Source organism: Siphateles boraxobius, unplaced genomic scaffold, assembly GCF_051911475.1.
Source record: "Siphateles boraxobius isolate OS27281-9 unplaced genomic scaffold, OSU_SipBor_1 6, whole genome shotgun sequence".
Lineage (NCBI taxonomy): Eukaryota > Metazoa > Chordata > Actinopteri > Cypriniformes > Leuciscidae > Siphateles > Siphateles boraxobius.
Genome location: NW_027509186.1, coordinates 1,473,097 through 1,489,673, shown reverse-complemented (window position 1 = coordinate 1,489,673; position 16,577 = coordinate 1,473,097). Strand labels below are relative to the sequence as shown.

The 16,577-nt window shown below is 41.2% G+C and overlaps 1 pseudogene; it reads right to left on the bottom strand.

Annotated features, from left to right (window-relative positions):
- Positions 1 to 4,362: 4,362 nt before the first annotated feature.
- LOC143715746 (FGGY carbohydrate kinase domain-containing protein-like) lies at positions 4,363 to 15,897 on the bottom strand (annotated as a pseudogene).
- Between the last annotated feature and the right edge of the window lie 680 nt (positions 15,898 to 16,577).

Sequence of the window (16,577 nt, the reverse complement as noted above, 5' to 3'; positions counted from 1 at the left end):
CACTGCACCCATTGCTCTAACTCAAATGACACAAAGCAATTTTTCCATCCCCAGTCAGGTAAAAAATACAAGATTGTAACACCACCCATGTGATTTACATGTTGAAATGTCCATGTGGGTTGGTGTACGTAGGTCAGACTAAACACCCCCTCAAACTACGCATTGCAGAACACAAAGCAGCAATTCGTAACAGAAATATGGACTATGAAATTGCGAGGCATTATGTACAAGCTAATCATGGTTCCAGTGCGTCCTTAAAATTTTTGGGTATTGAAAAAATTCTACCCTCCCAGCGAGGAGGTGACATAGTGAAGTCCCTACTACAACGGGACGCTTTCTGGATTTTCACTCTTAACACAGTAGAACCAAATGGCCTTAATGAGGAACTGGGCCTTTCATGCTTTCTATAATTCATGTTTTTTATAATTCACATTCTTAGTTAATTATAGACATGTTGTTAGCGGGTCTGCATGTACACTTTTTTTTTGTGTATATGTTTGTGTGTGTGTATATATAGGCTATCTATCTATCTACATACAGGGGGGGTTGGGGTTCGTGCACTTGCGCGCGCCGAGGACTGAAGCACCTTTTAGACAGGACGCGGAACGCTGCGCTGCGCTTTGAAACCTATTAATTTCAAGGACTTCCAAAGATACATAACAGCTACAAGTATATGCACTATGCAAAAAAAAAATCAAATCAAATCCTTTTATTGTCACACAACCATATACACAAGTGCAACAGTGGGTGAAATTCTTAGGTGCAGTTCCGAGCAACATAGCAGTATGACACGATGTGACGAAAACAATTACAGCAAACATCAGATTTACATAGATTACACATCTAATGTGCGCACAATTACTCACAGTACCATATACACTAACAGAACAATAAATAATATACAATGTACAATATACAACAGTTTACAATATATAACAATATACAATATACCACAATTTACAATATACAACAGTATACAAAAATACAAAAAGAGGTAATTATACATAGAATAGATACTCGTAAGGTGCAAATATATATATATATATATATATATATATATATATATATATATATATATTATGTAAATGCAGTAGGTTATGTTGTGCTGTGTTGACAGTTAGAATGTTTATGGTTATTGATCATGAGGGATCAAGAGTTTAGAAATCTAATTGCTTGTGGGAAGAAGCTGTCATGGAGTCGGCTGGTGTGTGTCCTGATGCTGCGGTACCGCCGGCCAGAGGGTAGCAGTGAGAGCAGCCCATGGCTCGGGTGGCTAGAGTCTCTGATGATCCTCCGAGCTTTCTTCACACACCGCCTGGCATAAATATCCTGGAGGGAGGGAAGCTCACCTCCGATGATACGGCTGGCAGTGCGCACCACCCTTCGCAAGGCTTTGCGGTTACGGCTGGTAGTATTGCCATACCAGGCAGTGATGCAGCCAGTCAGGATGCTCTCGACGGTGCTGGTGTAGAACTGTGTGAGGATGTGGCGGTTCATTCCAAACTTCCTCAGCCGTCTCAGGAAGAAGAGGCGCTGATGAGCCTTCTTCACGACGGCCTCAGTGTGGACGGACCATGTGAGTTCCTCTGTGATGTGGACACCGAGGAACTTGAAGCTGCTGACTCTCTCCACCGGTGCTCCATTGATGGTGATGGGGCTGTGTTCTCTGTCGTTCTTCCTGAAGTCGACCACTAGCTCCTTGGTTTTGCTGATGTTGAGGGAGAGGTTGTTCCTCTGACACCAGTGCGTCAGAGTGAGCACCTCCTCTCTGTAGGCCGTTTCATCGTTGTCGGTGATCAGACCTACGACCGTAGTATCATCAGCAAACTTGATGATGGAATTAGAGCTGTGAGTTGCCACGCAGTCATATGTGTACAAGGAGTACAAGAGTGGGCTGAGAACACAGCCCTGTGGGGCTCCAGTGTTGAGGGTCAGTGATGAGGAGATGTTGCTGCCTATTCTAACCACCTGGCGTCTGTTTGACAGGAAGTCCAGGATCCAGCTGCACAGCAAGCTGTTTAAGCCCAGAGCCCGGAGTTTCACATCAAGCAAGGAGGGCACTATGGTATTGAATGCTGAGCTGTAGTCTACAAATAGCATTCTCACATATGTGTTCCTCTTTTCCAGGTGGGAGAGAGCAGTGTGTATTGTAGATGCAATAGCATCATCAGTGGAGCGGTTATTGCGGTATGCAAACTGCAGTGGGTCCAGTGAGGAAGGTAGAACAGAGCAGATGTAATCTCTGACTAGTCTCTCAAAGCATTTACTGATGATGGGGGTCAGAGCAACAGGGCGCCAGTCATTTAAGCAGGTGATGTTGGTTTGCTTCGGTACAGGTACGATGATGGACGTTTTGAAGCATGTGGGGACTACAGACAAGGAGAGGGACCAATTGAAAATGTCCGTAAAAACACCAGCTAGTTGGTTCGCGCACTTTCTGATGACGCGGCCCGGAATACCGTCTGGACCCGCGGCTTTACGGATGTTCACCCGACGGAAAGATCGGGTTACATCCGCTACAGAGACGGAGAGTGTACTAACCTCTGTAGCTTCAGCCGCGAGAACTCTCTCCGCGAGGGGGATGTTAGTTCCCTCAAATCGAGCATAAAAAGTGTTCAGCTCATCTGGGAGAGAGGCAGTGTTGTTCACTGTGGAGTTTATGTTTCCTTTATAGTCCGTAATGCTATTAATTCCCTTCCACATGCTTCTAGAGTCGGTGGTGTTGAACTGTCCTTCAATCTTGTCCCTGAATTGGCGTTTTGCTGCTCTGATAGTTTTTCGGAGGGCATAACTTGCTTGTTTTTGCTCCTCCACACTCCCGGAGTTAAAAGCGGAGGTCCGCGCGTTGAGTGCTGCACGAACATCGCCATTAATCCATGGTTTCTGGTTCGGGTAAATCCGTATTGTTTTGATCGGAACAACGTCTTCTACGCACTTCCTGATGAAACTGGTTACGCTATCAGCATAAGCCTCATATAGTGCAAGCACTATATACATGATTCACCCTATTATACTTTATCGACACAAATTGATAAGTCAAACAGCAAACTGCCATCCCCAAATACTCTTTTAATCGACGATTGCTTATTGCTTATAAGTAACTTAAATAAAACTAGCTACATTACTAGTTCTCATTAAAGAGCTACATTCGATTCTATTCGATACATTCAGGTTCCAAAGGCTTACTCAGTACGGTTGACTCTTCTCAGTCTCTCAGGTGCCAAAGGCTTACTCTCAGTACGGTACGGCTACAGTATACCATAATTGCTCCGTTCTATTTGGCCTAAGACATCGAGAGTCACGCAGACCTATAACAACCCAGCCACAACATAATTGGGAACAACATACCTTACCTTAACACAGAATGGATTTCAAGGACTTCGCGCGCAGATCAATGGCCTCCACAGTTTTTATTTTTTCTACGAATCTTTGAGTTAACATGTAGCCTACTAACCATGATTGGAATTTGCACCGCAGCGCCACCACACCTTGATGCTCATGAATAGCATGTACAGTTATCTTTATTGAAGTGAATTAGGTTTAAATCGCCATCATACATGCATGAATGAATGATATTTTGCTATTTTAGACATAATTCTCCACGATGATCACATTACACAAAACTGAAATTGCACGTAAAAATGAAACATTGTCAATATTTTTTGAGACCCCCCCAAAATTTCATGAATCACGTTTTCAGGGGAGCCCATGTCTTATTAAGGGGAGCCGAGCTCCCCCTAGCTCCCCCGTAGTTCGCACCCTGGTCGAAACGTTAGTCATTCTATACTAATAAAAATATTAAAACGTTCTGTGCTCCGGTCCTGCTCCTTGGTCCTCGCTAGACCTTGGGTCCTTTTCCTCAGATTTTTGTGTCCTGTTCTGTGAGCACTAACTAGGCTGAAGCGCAAGTGACTCCTTTCTACTAGAGCAGGGCTGTTCAATCGTTTAGATGCCTCAGATCCCCATATATGATCATTCTCCTGCGAGGAACCCCACCCTAAAGTTAAAAAGACAACACACAACCTCACTCACTCACACACTCACTCACACACTCACACACACTCACACACACACACACACACACACACACACACACACACACACACACACACACACACACACACACACACACACACACACACACACACACCACCACACACACACACACACACACACACACACAAAAGAATAAATATTGTAAAAAGTATATATTTTTTAAAAGCCTTTTATTGCTCTGAAATGCATATTACAACACTGATTCTAGTTATGGTCGAACACTTGTTTATAAAGTGGTTTCATCTGGTGATATTTTCCTCACTCCTGCTCATTTGTGTAAAAGGCTGAACACTTATAATGTTAAGATGAATACAAATCTAGTGTTTTTGGTCATTTGAAGCAGACTCTTCTAGTGTTTAATCTGGCCGTCTGTGTGTCAAACTCCATCATCCTCCATCAGCGCCACACACTCCTTCTGATGATCATAAAGACGTAGAAACACAGCGTACTTCCTTCTGTAAAAGCTTCACACACAGAGACCAATAATCATTCATTACTCATGCAGGAGACATGAATCCTGATCTATGACTGTATTAAATCTCTGCTATGTGGATTAATGCTTTATTACGAGAAACATCATTGGATGGCACCTTTCTAGAGCAGGGTTTGGTCTGACGACATGCCCGATTCTGCTCATCTTCATCATTGCTTCCTGAGAAGAGAGACAAGAGGTTCGGTGCATGAATTTACACGGAGAATACACGGTATAAAAATAAATGCAAATTAATTAATGTAATGCGGAACTACTGTTACATACGCGGGTTCTTTAGGGACACATAATCTGTAGCCCCGCGCCTTAGGCAGTTTTTTGTCAGGTCGACGACTGTCCAGTGAGTGAGTCACAGACAGCAGCACTAAGGACGAGTATGGCGAGTGGTGGCGACCCACAAGAGTTAGGCCTGTTTTATGCTTCTACGTCAAATCGGCGGCGTACCCCCGCAGACCCCTCTGCGTTGCCACGAACCCCTCTCCGACCCCTCCGCTCTGATTGGTCAGATGCACCACGATGCAACGCAACCTGACGCAGAACCATAAAACGGCCATGACGCCGTAGGAGTGAGGGCGTAGCTACGCCGTGGAGTTGACGCAGAAGCATAATGAGGCCTTTAGAGGACCCGCCGGCCTCTTTAAAGGGGGGGTGAAACACTCGGTTTCAGTCAATCTCATGTTAATCTTGAGTCCCTATAGAGTAGTATTGCATCCTTCATATCTCCAAAAAGTCTTTAGTTTTATTATATTTATAAAAGAAAGATAGGCTGTACCGAGTCTTTCCGGAAAAAACTGAGCGGGTGTGGGCGGAGCTAAATAAACACGAGTGCGCAAAGCATTTGCGTTGAGAGCGTCTGGAAGCTGTGACATCCCAAAACAAACCATGGCTAACAATCAGATTCAGCCATACATTTTTGATCCCGAATCAGATCCCGTGAGATGGGCAGTGAAATGGGGGAAAAACACAAGGTCTCGAGAGTTTTTTAAAAGTAGAAATTATTTGAACTTGGTGTTTTTAGAACACCGTGTCATGCGTGAGTTTTACAACATTTGTGTGTGTTTACTCGTGGTTTATGAGGACATGATTTGGTTTTACAATAAACAACAAGACACCTACAGTGGCCAGCTAAACAAATGTATTTAAACACACACACACACACACACACACACACACACACACACACACACACACACACACACACACACACACACACACACACCATACATCGCATGCTCCATAGATACATTAACTATACGTGATCATGTTGTTTACTTGCTGTGCTTACACGCCGATAGTTAACAACACACAGCATTTGAAGCAGTTTTACTTATCGCCTGCGGTTCCAAGGCACGACCGTGAACCTTTATCAAGACTGCTCCATCCTTAAGCATTAGACGATCTGCAAAAGCCAAGCACAGCGCTTTGATGGGCATACTGCCTTCACTCTCTCGCTCTAGGCTACAGGTGCGCGCGCGCCCTTCCGGGAGAAGTGCCTTTAGGACCCGTATAAGGAAATTCCGGCGCATCTGACGTCACACACGCCCATACTCGAAAAAAACTTTCCTAAACTTGTGACAAACCGAAAGGAGTATTTGTGGCACAGAAATACTCCATCAAACCTACAACTTAATTTTTGAAACTTTGTCCATGTTTAGCATGGGAATCCAACTCTTTAACAGTGTAAAAAACTCACTATGCATGAAATAGCATTTCACCCACTCCTTTAAGATCGCAAGTTTAGGAAAACTTCGGTTTCCCAGTCAGTTACAATTAATTAAACCAACAAGCTTCAATATTAGGTTACTCAATTACACACTATTAGGTCTCTCTCTCTCTCTCTCTGGCTCTCTCTCACTTTCTCCGGTTAATTCATAAAAACACATTCTACATTGATTAAAAAAGAAAATCAAATGTGTTATTAATGGTAGTATTATTTTATACAGAAATATATATTTTTTATAATTCAGATGAGAATAAAGTTAGTGTTAATTAAAATTAAGGAAAACAAATATATTGAACTGAAATATCAAATTAATTTTAAATTCATTCAGGTACAATTACCAAACATATCAATGTCTTTTTTTTCTTTTTATTAATTTAATTAATAAATGAATTATATATAAATATTGTCAATGCACTACAAATAAACTGGTTATATTTTATATGCGCATGCGATCTGTGTTTGTGTTTGGAGCTCCGTCGAATTGATTCATTAATCCCTGATTTTCTTCTTTACCACTCATTTATAAACAAGCACTTTCTATTTTTATATCATGTGAACTTATCCTCGACACTATTCCTTATAAAAAACAATCGGATTGCTTTGATATCGCTACTTAGATCCAACTTTCCGAATCTCGGCTACTAGCCTTTAGCCCGCTAGCATTTCACGCGTGGCCTCGCGCCTATCGACCCTCTCATTTTACACCCGTTTGACTGAAAGGATACGGGTTATATTCATCATTTCAGTCCTAAATTAGTAGTGATATTGGTAGTATCACTACTAATTTACTGTTCATCTGTTATAATGGCGAACATATCGGATGTGTGTCTAACGTTACCTCTGAGTGCAGGTGAGGACACATTCGAGCTGGTTTCGGTACGATTGGAGCTGGAGTCGGTGGAGAAACAGATCCGCGTTCTGCTGGTGAAGCAAGCCGAGCTGCGAGATCGGCGATCAACGCTTGAAACATCACGCGCCGATGCTCACAAGTCAGTGGTTAGTAACTTTTTGTCTCCGACTTCGTCTACTCCGTGCGTTTCTCTGCCCAGAAGGACGCGATCATCTCTGCCTTCATTCACTCCGGCACCGAGGCAACACCATGGACCCTGGGTGATCCCACAGCGAAAGACACGAGCCAGGACCAGAGCAAGAACCTCACCGCCCCTCCTGGTCTTCGAGATCTCCACCCGGAACCGCTTCTCCCCTCTTCGCGAGCCGGAACGTGACGCCGCCGTGATCATCGGCACTTCCATGGTCCGTCATGTCCGTGCTACCTCAGGTAAGCGTAAGGTGCGCACTCACTGCTTTCCTGGTGCTCGTGTTCTTGATGTCGCTGCACAGATTCCCGAGATCCTGAACGGTGACGAGCGCGTCGGAGCTGTGGTACTACATGCGGGGACGAACGACATCAGGCTGCGGCAGACGGAGGTTCTGAAGAAGGACTACAGAAGCCTGATCGAGACGGTTCGCAGCACATCGCCTGAAGCAACGATCATCGTGTCTGGACCGCTTCCCACGTACCGACTAGGACAAGAAAGGTTCAGTAGATTATTTGCTCTAAATGAATGGTTAATGTCATGGTGTAATGAACAGAAACTGCTCTTTGTAAATAATTGGAATCTGTTCTGGGAGCGACCTAGGCTCTACCGTGCTGATGGCCTGCACCCCAGCAGAATCGGAGCGGCTGTTCTGTCGGACAACATCTCCAAGACGTTACACACCATATGACTAGTAAGTCAAAGTCCAAATCACAGTCTTTGCTGTCCCAACTTAATTGATATAAGTAGTGTAGAACATTATATAGAAACTGTGTCTATTCCTCACTTAGTGAGGCCAAACAATAAATCTAGTGTAGGATCTAGCAAAAATCTTATTGTAATTAAACCAGAAAATCTAAATATCAGTGAACAAAAACAATTTCTAAAGCTAGGTCTTCTAAACATTAGATCGCTCACACCTAAGGCGGTTATTGTAAATGAAATGGTCACAGATAATAGTTTCGATGTACTTTGCCTTACTGAAACCTGGCTTAAACCAAATGATTATTTCGGTCTAAATGAGTCTACTCCACCAGGATACTGTTATAAGCATGAGCCCCGTCTGATCGGTCGTGGCGGCGGTGTTGCAACAATCTATAGAGATATTCTTAATGTTACTCAGAAAACAGGTCACAGGTTTAATTCGTTTGAAGTACTTGTGCTAAATGTTACGCTCTTAGATGCAAGAAACAAATCCATATTATCTCTAGCCTTGGCTACCCTATATAGACCTCCAGGGCCCTATGCTGATTTCCTAAAAGAGTTTGCATACTTTCTCTCAGATCTATTGGTCAATGTCGATAAAGCAATAATTGTTGGAGACTTTAACATACACGTAGATAATACAAATGATGCGTTAGGGACTGCGTTTACAGATTTATTTAACTCCTTTGGGGTCACGCAAAACGTCAGTGGTCCCACTCATCGTCTAAATCATACACTAGATTTAATTATATCATATGGAACCAATCCAACTGATATAAATATTATACCGCAAAGTGATGATCTCACTGATCATTACATGGTAACTTGTATAATACGTACTGCTGAAATTTGTCATGTTGCGCCACGTTATAGACCAGGCAGAACAATCCTTCCAACCACTATAGATAGATTCTCAAATAGCTTACCTGATCTATCTCAGCTGCGCAGTGCACCCAAACAAACAGATGAACTAGAGGAAATGACTAGCAGTTTGAGCACCATGTTCTCTAGTACACTAGATATTGTTGCACCAATTAGATTAAAAAAGGTTAGAGAGAAAACTAAAGCACCATGGTACAACAGTGCTACGCATGCAATCAAGAGAGAAACTCGTAACTTAGAGCGTAAATGGAAACAAACTAATTTAGAGGTCTTTAGAATCGCGTGGAAAGACAGTATGTCACGTTATAAAAAGGCTCTAAAAGCAGCCAGGGCTGAGCATCTCCGCAAACTAATAGAAAATAACCAAAATAATCCAAGGTTTTTATTCAACACCGTGGCTAGACTAACAAATAAACAAACATCACCAGAGCAAAATATTCCATTACAATATAGTAGTAATGATTTTATGAATTACTTCAATGAGAAAATAGAAAGCATCCGAAACACAATTGTAAATATACCATCCTCTATGATGTCTTATGATTCAGCCTCAATTATGGCCCCTCCAGAACAACTACACCGCTTTACAACTATAGGACAGGAAGAGCTAAATAAACTTATCATTGCATCTAAACCAACAACATGTTTATTAGATCCAATACCCACTAAACTACTGAAAGAAGTGTTACCTGTAGTCGAAGAGCCTCTTCTTAATATTATTAACTCGTCTTTATTTTTAGGTCATGTACCAAAAATATTCAAGCTGGCAGTAATAAAACCTCTCATTAAGAAACCGCAATTAGATCCAAATAACTTAGCAAATTACAGACCCATCTCAAATCTTCCATTTATGTCTAAAATACTAGAAAAAATTGTGTCCGCTCAATTGTGCTCTTTCTTACAAGAAAATGATATCTATGAAAAATTCCAGTCGGGATTCAGACCGCATCATAGCACAGAAACTGCGCTAGTTAAAATTACAAATGATTTACTTTTAGCTTCTGACCAAGGCTGTATCTCAATACTAGTTCTACTCGATCTTAGTGCTGCGTTCGATACTATCGATCATAAAATACTCTTGGATCGACTACAAAACTACACTGGTGTTCAGGGACAGGCATTAAGCTAGTTTAGATCGTACTTATCAGACCGTTACTATTTTGTCTGTTTAAATGGGGAAAAATCAAAGATAACGTCAGTAGACTATGGAGTGCCGCAAGGATCGGTGTTAGGCCCTCTGCTATTCTCAATATATATATGCTGCCACTTGGTAATATTATAAGAAAACATGGAATTAATTTCCACTGTTATGCTGATGACACTCAATTATATATCTCATCACGACCAGATGAAAACACTAACTTATCTAAATTGACAGAGTGTCTAAATGATATAAAATGCTGGATGACGTGTAATTTCCTGCTATTAAATTCAGATAAAACGGAGGTACTACTTATTGGTCCAAAAAACTACCCACAAAATCCCTTACAATACAACTTTAATTTAGAAGGATGTCCTGTTACTTTATCCACTACAGTAAAAGACCTGGGTGTTATACTAGACCGCAATTTGACTTTCGAAAATCATATTTCATATATTACAAGAACAGCCTTTTTCCACCTTAGAAACATTGCTAAGCTACGCAACATGCTATCTGTTTCTGATGCAGAAAAGTTAGTTCATGCATTCATGACCTCGAGACTAGATTACTGTAATGCTTTATTAGCTGGTTGTCCTGCATCCTCAATCAACAAGCTACAGTTAGTGCAAAATGCAGCTGCTAGAGTTCTTACTAGATCAAGAAAATATGATCATATAACACCTATTTTATCATCTCTACACTGGTTACCTATTAAGTTACGTATCAATTACAAAGTATTCCTACTGACCTATAAAGCCCTAAATGGTTTAGCTCCTGTGTATTTAACAGACCTTCTATCGCCATACAATCCATCGCGCTCTTTAAGATCACTAAATTCGAGGCTTCTGGTCATTCCTAGGATATCTAAGTCCACTAAAGGAGGGAGGGCGTTCTCGCATTTAGCTCCTAAACTCTGGAATAGCCTTCCTGATATTGTACGAGACTCAGACTCGCTGTCCCAGTTTAAAACTAGATTAAAGACGCATCTCTTTAACCAAGCATTCACTTAATCCTTAACCTTTGATACTACTGCTGAATCAGTTCGAATGTATTAACATTATGAACATCAACTATGCTAATTATTTCCCATCTGCCTTTCTGCTGTTATCTCGGGACGCTAGTCCCGAGGTAAATAGCGTTCGTCAGCTCCAGTTTGTATCCAGCCTCTCACGGAGACTTCAGATGCCCCAACGCCTGTGAAGAGACGACTCGACGCCTGTGAAGAGACGACTCAAAGCCGGCGATATGTTATGCCATAAATTAATACTTGATTAACTAACTGTATTTTTCTATGTACATTTCCGAAATGCAATTTCTGTAAAGCTGCTTTGAGACAATGTGTATTGTGAAAAGCGCTATACAAATAAATTTGAATTGAATTGAATTGAAATATGCCTTTACTTTCACACAGAGAAAGAGAGAAATGTAGTAATACACTAGGTGGTACAGCCTGAGTATTGCACAATTAAAAAAAAATTGCCTTCTGCATTTTTGTTTTGCTTTTCGCTCCATTGTACCAAACTTGTATCGAACCGTGACTTCTGTGTACCGTTCCACCCATAGTGTGTGTGTGTGTGTTGAACCAGTATGGAGCCACAGTCAGATGAAGCACAGGCTCCGATCACAGCGGCTGAGTGTGTGTGTGTGTGTGTGTGTGTGTGTGTGTGTGTGTGTGTTGTGTACCTGTATGGAGCCACAGTCAGATGAAGCACAGGCTCCGATCACAGCGGCTGATATTGTTTGTGTGTGTGTGTGTGTGTGTGTTTTTTGTACCTGTATGGAGCCACAGTCAGATGAAGCACAGGCTCCGATCACAGCAGCTCCCAACAGAGCGGCCTCTGGTTCGGCCGACAGGACCACCGGCAGTCAGTAGCACCTCAATGCAGTACATGAGATCCACGGGGAGGAGTCGGATCAAGATCCAAGGGGTTGAGATGGGTAGTATTAGGGTTGGGTTTAGGGATTAGGGGTGTGTTTAGGGATCAGGGGGCGGAGTTGGCTAGGTTTAGGTGTATGTAAGGTGGGAGGAGTTGGATCTGGATCCGACTCCTCCCCGTGGATTTCATGTTCCGCAGTGAGAACCATCTCCCGGCAGCCCTGAAACACACACACACATCCCTCAGAGCACTGACCCGTGGTGTTGGTCATGTCATGTCAGATACCTGAGTGTAGAGACCTGCACTTCTGCGAGACTACCCCGGGACCCAGCGCAACCGAGTGCGGCGCGGGACAATATTTGATGGGTGAATGCGGGTGCGGGCGGCAAGATATTATTGTGTGCGGGTTGCGGGAAAATAAAATTATTTGTGGGAAATATAGAACAAAATAAAATAACTAGAAACAAATAAACCGTTATTTATCTAATGCACAACCAACAAGGATAACTAAAATAAAAACGATTTACAGGCACATGGTCGGAAGCTAACTCTCGCGTGGTTCATAGGCGCAGAACAGCCAAGCCTACCACACAGAGGCAAAATGTCTGCACCGCATGACACACGCCATGTACTTTGCATTCCAGCTTCCAGCGCACCAGCGGAGAGGGCTTTCAGTATTTGCGGTCGCATACTGGAGCAGAGACGGATTAATCTGAACTCCTCATCAGTGAACGACATGCTATTCCTGCATGGGCACACTAAGTAGTCATACAGTTTTTTTTTAATTGTTTTAGTTAATTCAGTTTTTTTTTTATTTAGCTAAATATTTAAAATTGGTATATTTTGTTATTGAGGAATAAGGATAGTTTTTGTTTAATGTTTGAAGGAATTGCTAAAAGCAAAGGCGGCATTCTTAAGCAGTATTAGGCCCTATATATAGGCTACTTTTGAACATGAAAGAAATCCAGGTTTATTATTATTATATAATTTATTAGGCTATACTATAATCATTATGGTATATTTTTATTTATGTACATTTCTTACTTTTTTACTGTATTTATTTGTTCTAAGTTCCTTGTTCATGTTCATCCATTGAATTAAACGCAAATAAAACGAAACATTGGTTTATTTTCCGTTTATTTTTTATTTTATTTTTTATATTCAACAGGGGAGCAAGTGAAAAAAATCACAGAGTAGTAGGCAGAATATGCAATGTATTTAAAAAAAAAAGTACTTATACGTTTACCCGCGGGATTTTGCGGGCGGGAGCGGGACGAAGCTTGATTGTTGCGGGCGGCAGCGGGAGAAAACAACATATATTTTTGCAGGAACGGGATAAAATCCGTCCCGCGCAGGTCTCTACCATGTCAGATAAATGAGTGAGTGTGTGTGTGAGTGAGCATTGACCCGTGGTGTTGGTCATGTCATGTCAGATATATGAGCGTGTGTGTGAGTGAGCACTGACCCGTGGTGTTGGCGTGTGTCTGTACGAACAGCGCGTTCTTGCTCAGCCCCCCGCACAGGAAGAGGGTTGTGATGTCATATCCTGCCTCTTTCATGGCATCTAGGATGTGTCTGGTGCCAAGCTTCATACAACAGAGACACACAATCACATTAACACTGTAATACTGAACACTTAGTTAGTGTGTGAGTGAGAGTGTGTTTGTGTGTGTGTATGTGAGAGAGAGTGTGTGTGTGTGTGGTGTGTGTCTTACAGCGATGGCCTGAATAGTTGCTAGATACAGCAGAGCTAAATCATCCAGTGTCTGTGATAAAGTGAGTCCCACAACCTGCACACACCAGCAGTGACATCATCAATCAACTCTCCACCACTGCAAACATTAGTTATAAAAGCTAAAACTATCTGATGTGTCTTTTTTCTTAATGGTTAAAAATAAGAAATTATATTAAACGTAAAGAAAATCTTTCTTTCTAGAACGTAAAGAAAAAAGTACTTTCTAGGGCTATTAACATTATTTTCATGACATTAAGCAAATGTCCCTGTTAAATCCACATTTATGTCCTCTGAAATAAAGGAAAAAAGCCCAAAAATATAATTAAAAAAAAGATTGTCATTACTATAAATGTTAATTTGGAGTTCATTCTCAATATTCTCATTCTAGCAGCACCATAGCAACTGCCTACCAACTACACTAACAACCCTAGCAACCACCCACAACATCCGAACAACTGCCTGGTGCCAAATTTTGCCGCAGTAAGCACCACTCACATATTCTGCAGAAAATGTACGTCCAGTTATCAGTTTTATTAATAAATAATAAAAAATTAAATTAAATTAAAGGCAGTACAATGAAAACTATTATATTTTTTCATCAGCACTGTAACAAGCACAGCGTTCCTCACCGATCCCCGTGATGTCTGGTCGGCCAGAGGAGAGCGGTTGCCGTGGAAATCAGGCCAGATGTGCAGGCTGGCCGTCAGCTGCTCCAGCTGTGCTGCGTCTCCAGACATGTGCTCCAGATGGAGGTTCAGGCAGGAGTAAACGTGTTTCCCACTGCAGAGAAAAGCTCAGCGATCAGACTGAGTGAGAACAGAAACGCATCAGAGCGACTGATGCTCACCTCTTCTCCGCCTGCTCTTTCAGCTGCCTCGAAGCGGCGTGTCCGTTCACCACATGGTCCACCTGAAAGCACAAGACATCGCTCTAATTAAGATATTCATATATTTCCATGTAAACCATCTGTATATATAGCGTATTATGTGTTTATTGTAACGTTTGTCACAATCTCCTGTAGTACAGTGATGACTGTCTGGAACCAAGCAGCCAAACTACCAACCAACCAATAAACTAAAAAAACAACAGCCAACCAATCAACTACACCAACCAATCAGACCAATCAACCAAACAACCAATTTAAAATATCAACCAAACAACCAACCTAACGACCAACAAAACCAACCAATCAATCAAACTACCAAGGAAACAACCAACCAAAAACCAAGAAAATAACCAAACAAACAACCAACCAACCAAGAAACCAACTAATAAACCAAACAACCAAGAAAACCACCAACCAAGTAAAAAAACGACCAATCAACTAACAAACCAATAAAGACAACAACCAATCAACCAACCACCCACCAACCAAGAAAACAACCAACCAACTAATAAACCAAACCAAGAAAATAACCAACCAACTAATCAACCAATCAACTAAACCAACCAATAAAAACAATCCATCAATCAACCAAACCAAGTAGAAAACTAACCAATCATCCAAGAAAAACAACCAATCATCCAAGAACAATACAACCAATCAACCAAAAAACCAATCAAATCAATCAACCGATCAATAAACCGAGAAAAAAAAACCAACCAACCAACCCAAGAAAAACAACAACAACCAAACAACCACTCCTTTCAAGAACAAAACAACCAATCAATCAACCAATAAACCAAGAAAAAAACCCAACCAACCAATCAAATTAATCAACCAACCCAAGAAAAAACCAACAACCAATCGAATCAATAAACCAACCAATAAACCAAGAAAAAACAACAACCAACCTATCAAATCAATCAACCAACCAACAAACCCAAGAAAAAAACTAACGAATCAATCAACCAAACAAACAATCAACCAAGAAAAAAACCCAACCAACTAATCAAAATCTACCAACCCACCAATAAACCAAGAAAATAACAAAACAACCAACCAATCGAATCAATTAACCAACCAATAAAAAAACAACCAACTACCCAACCAATCAAATCAATTAACTAATCAACCCAAGAAAAAAACAACCAACCAAGTAGAAAAAACAAACAAACCACCAATCATCCAAGAAAAACCAACCAATAAAACAAACAACCAACCAATCAAATCAATCATAAATCAATCAAAAAAAAAAACCCAACCAAGTTACCAATCAAATTGATCAACCAACCAACCAATCAATCAATTAATCAACCAAGACATCATGGCTCTGTTTCAAACCCAAATAAACTGTCTTTCTGTCACCATTCTCAAGCAGCGTCTTAACACAAAGCACAACCTCATAAATGACTGAAGCTCTGAGCATCAAACAAACACAGATCGCACAGGAGACTCGACTCACAAAGGAGTCGAACAAGGATAAAAACACAGTGAACGCACAACTATTCATAGTTTTCACTAGAGTTGGCTATCGTTTTTTTTTTTTTTCGGTGCCAAATCAATACTTTTAAAACGGTACCGCTGCCTAAACGGTGCCTGAACCGATACTTTAAAAAAAGAGCCTCAAAACGATGGTGAATGACATTAAAGAACGGCTTTTTTATTGAAAAATAAATAAATAAAATAATCTTAAAAATTAACAATTTATAGATTTTTTAAAGTATACTGAAATATGTAAAGTGTACTAAATACAAAACACAACAAATTTTCATAATAAATTCACAATAAAACCCAAGCCACCTAACCCAACTACAATAATTTAACACTAAATAGCAGTTACATTTCTAATTAACAGCAAAGTAGTGGGGGCGTGGTTATGACTCCGAGCTGAGTGCACGTCTTTTTGTGAGCTCCTGGCGTTATTTGTTGGAAATCCTGTATATTCTCCGTCTTTTTGTTTATACAAGTGTAAATTTTCTTTCATTAACTGATCGAGGTGAAATAAGAATCGAAATGCCGTCGAAAAAATCCAAAATGAAGCAGAAAAC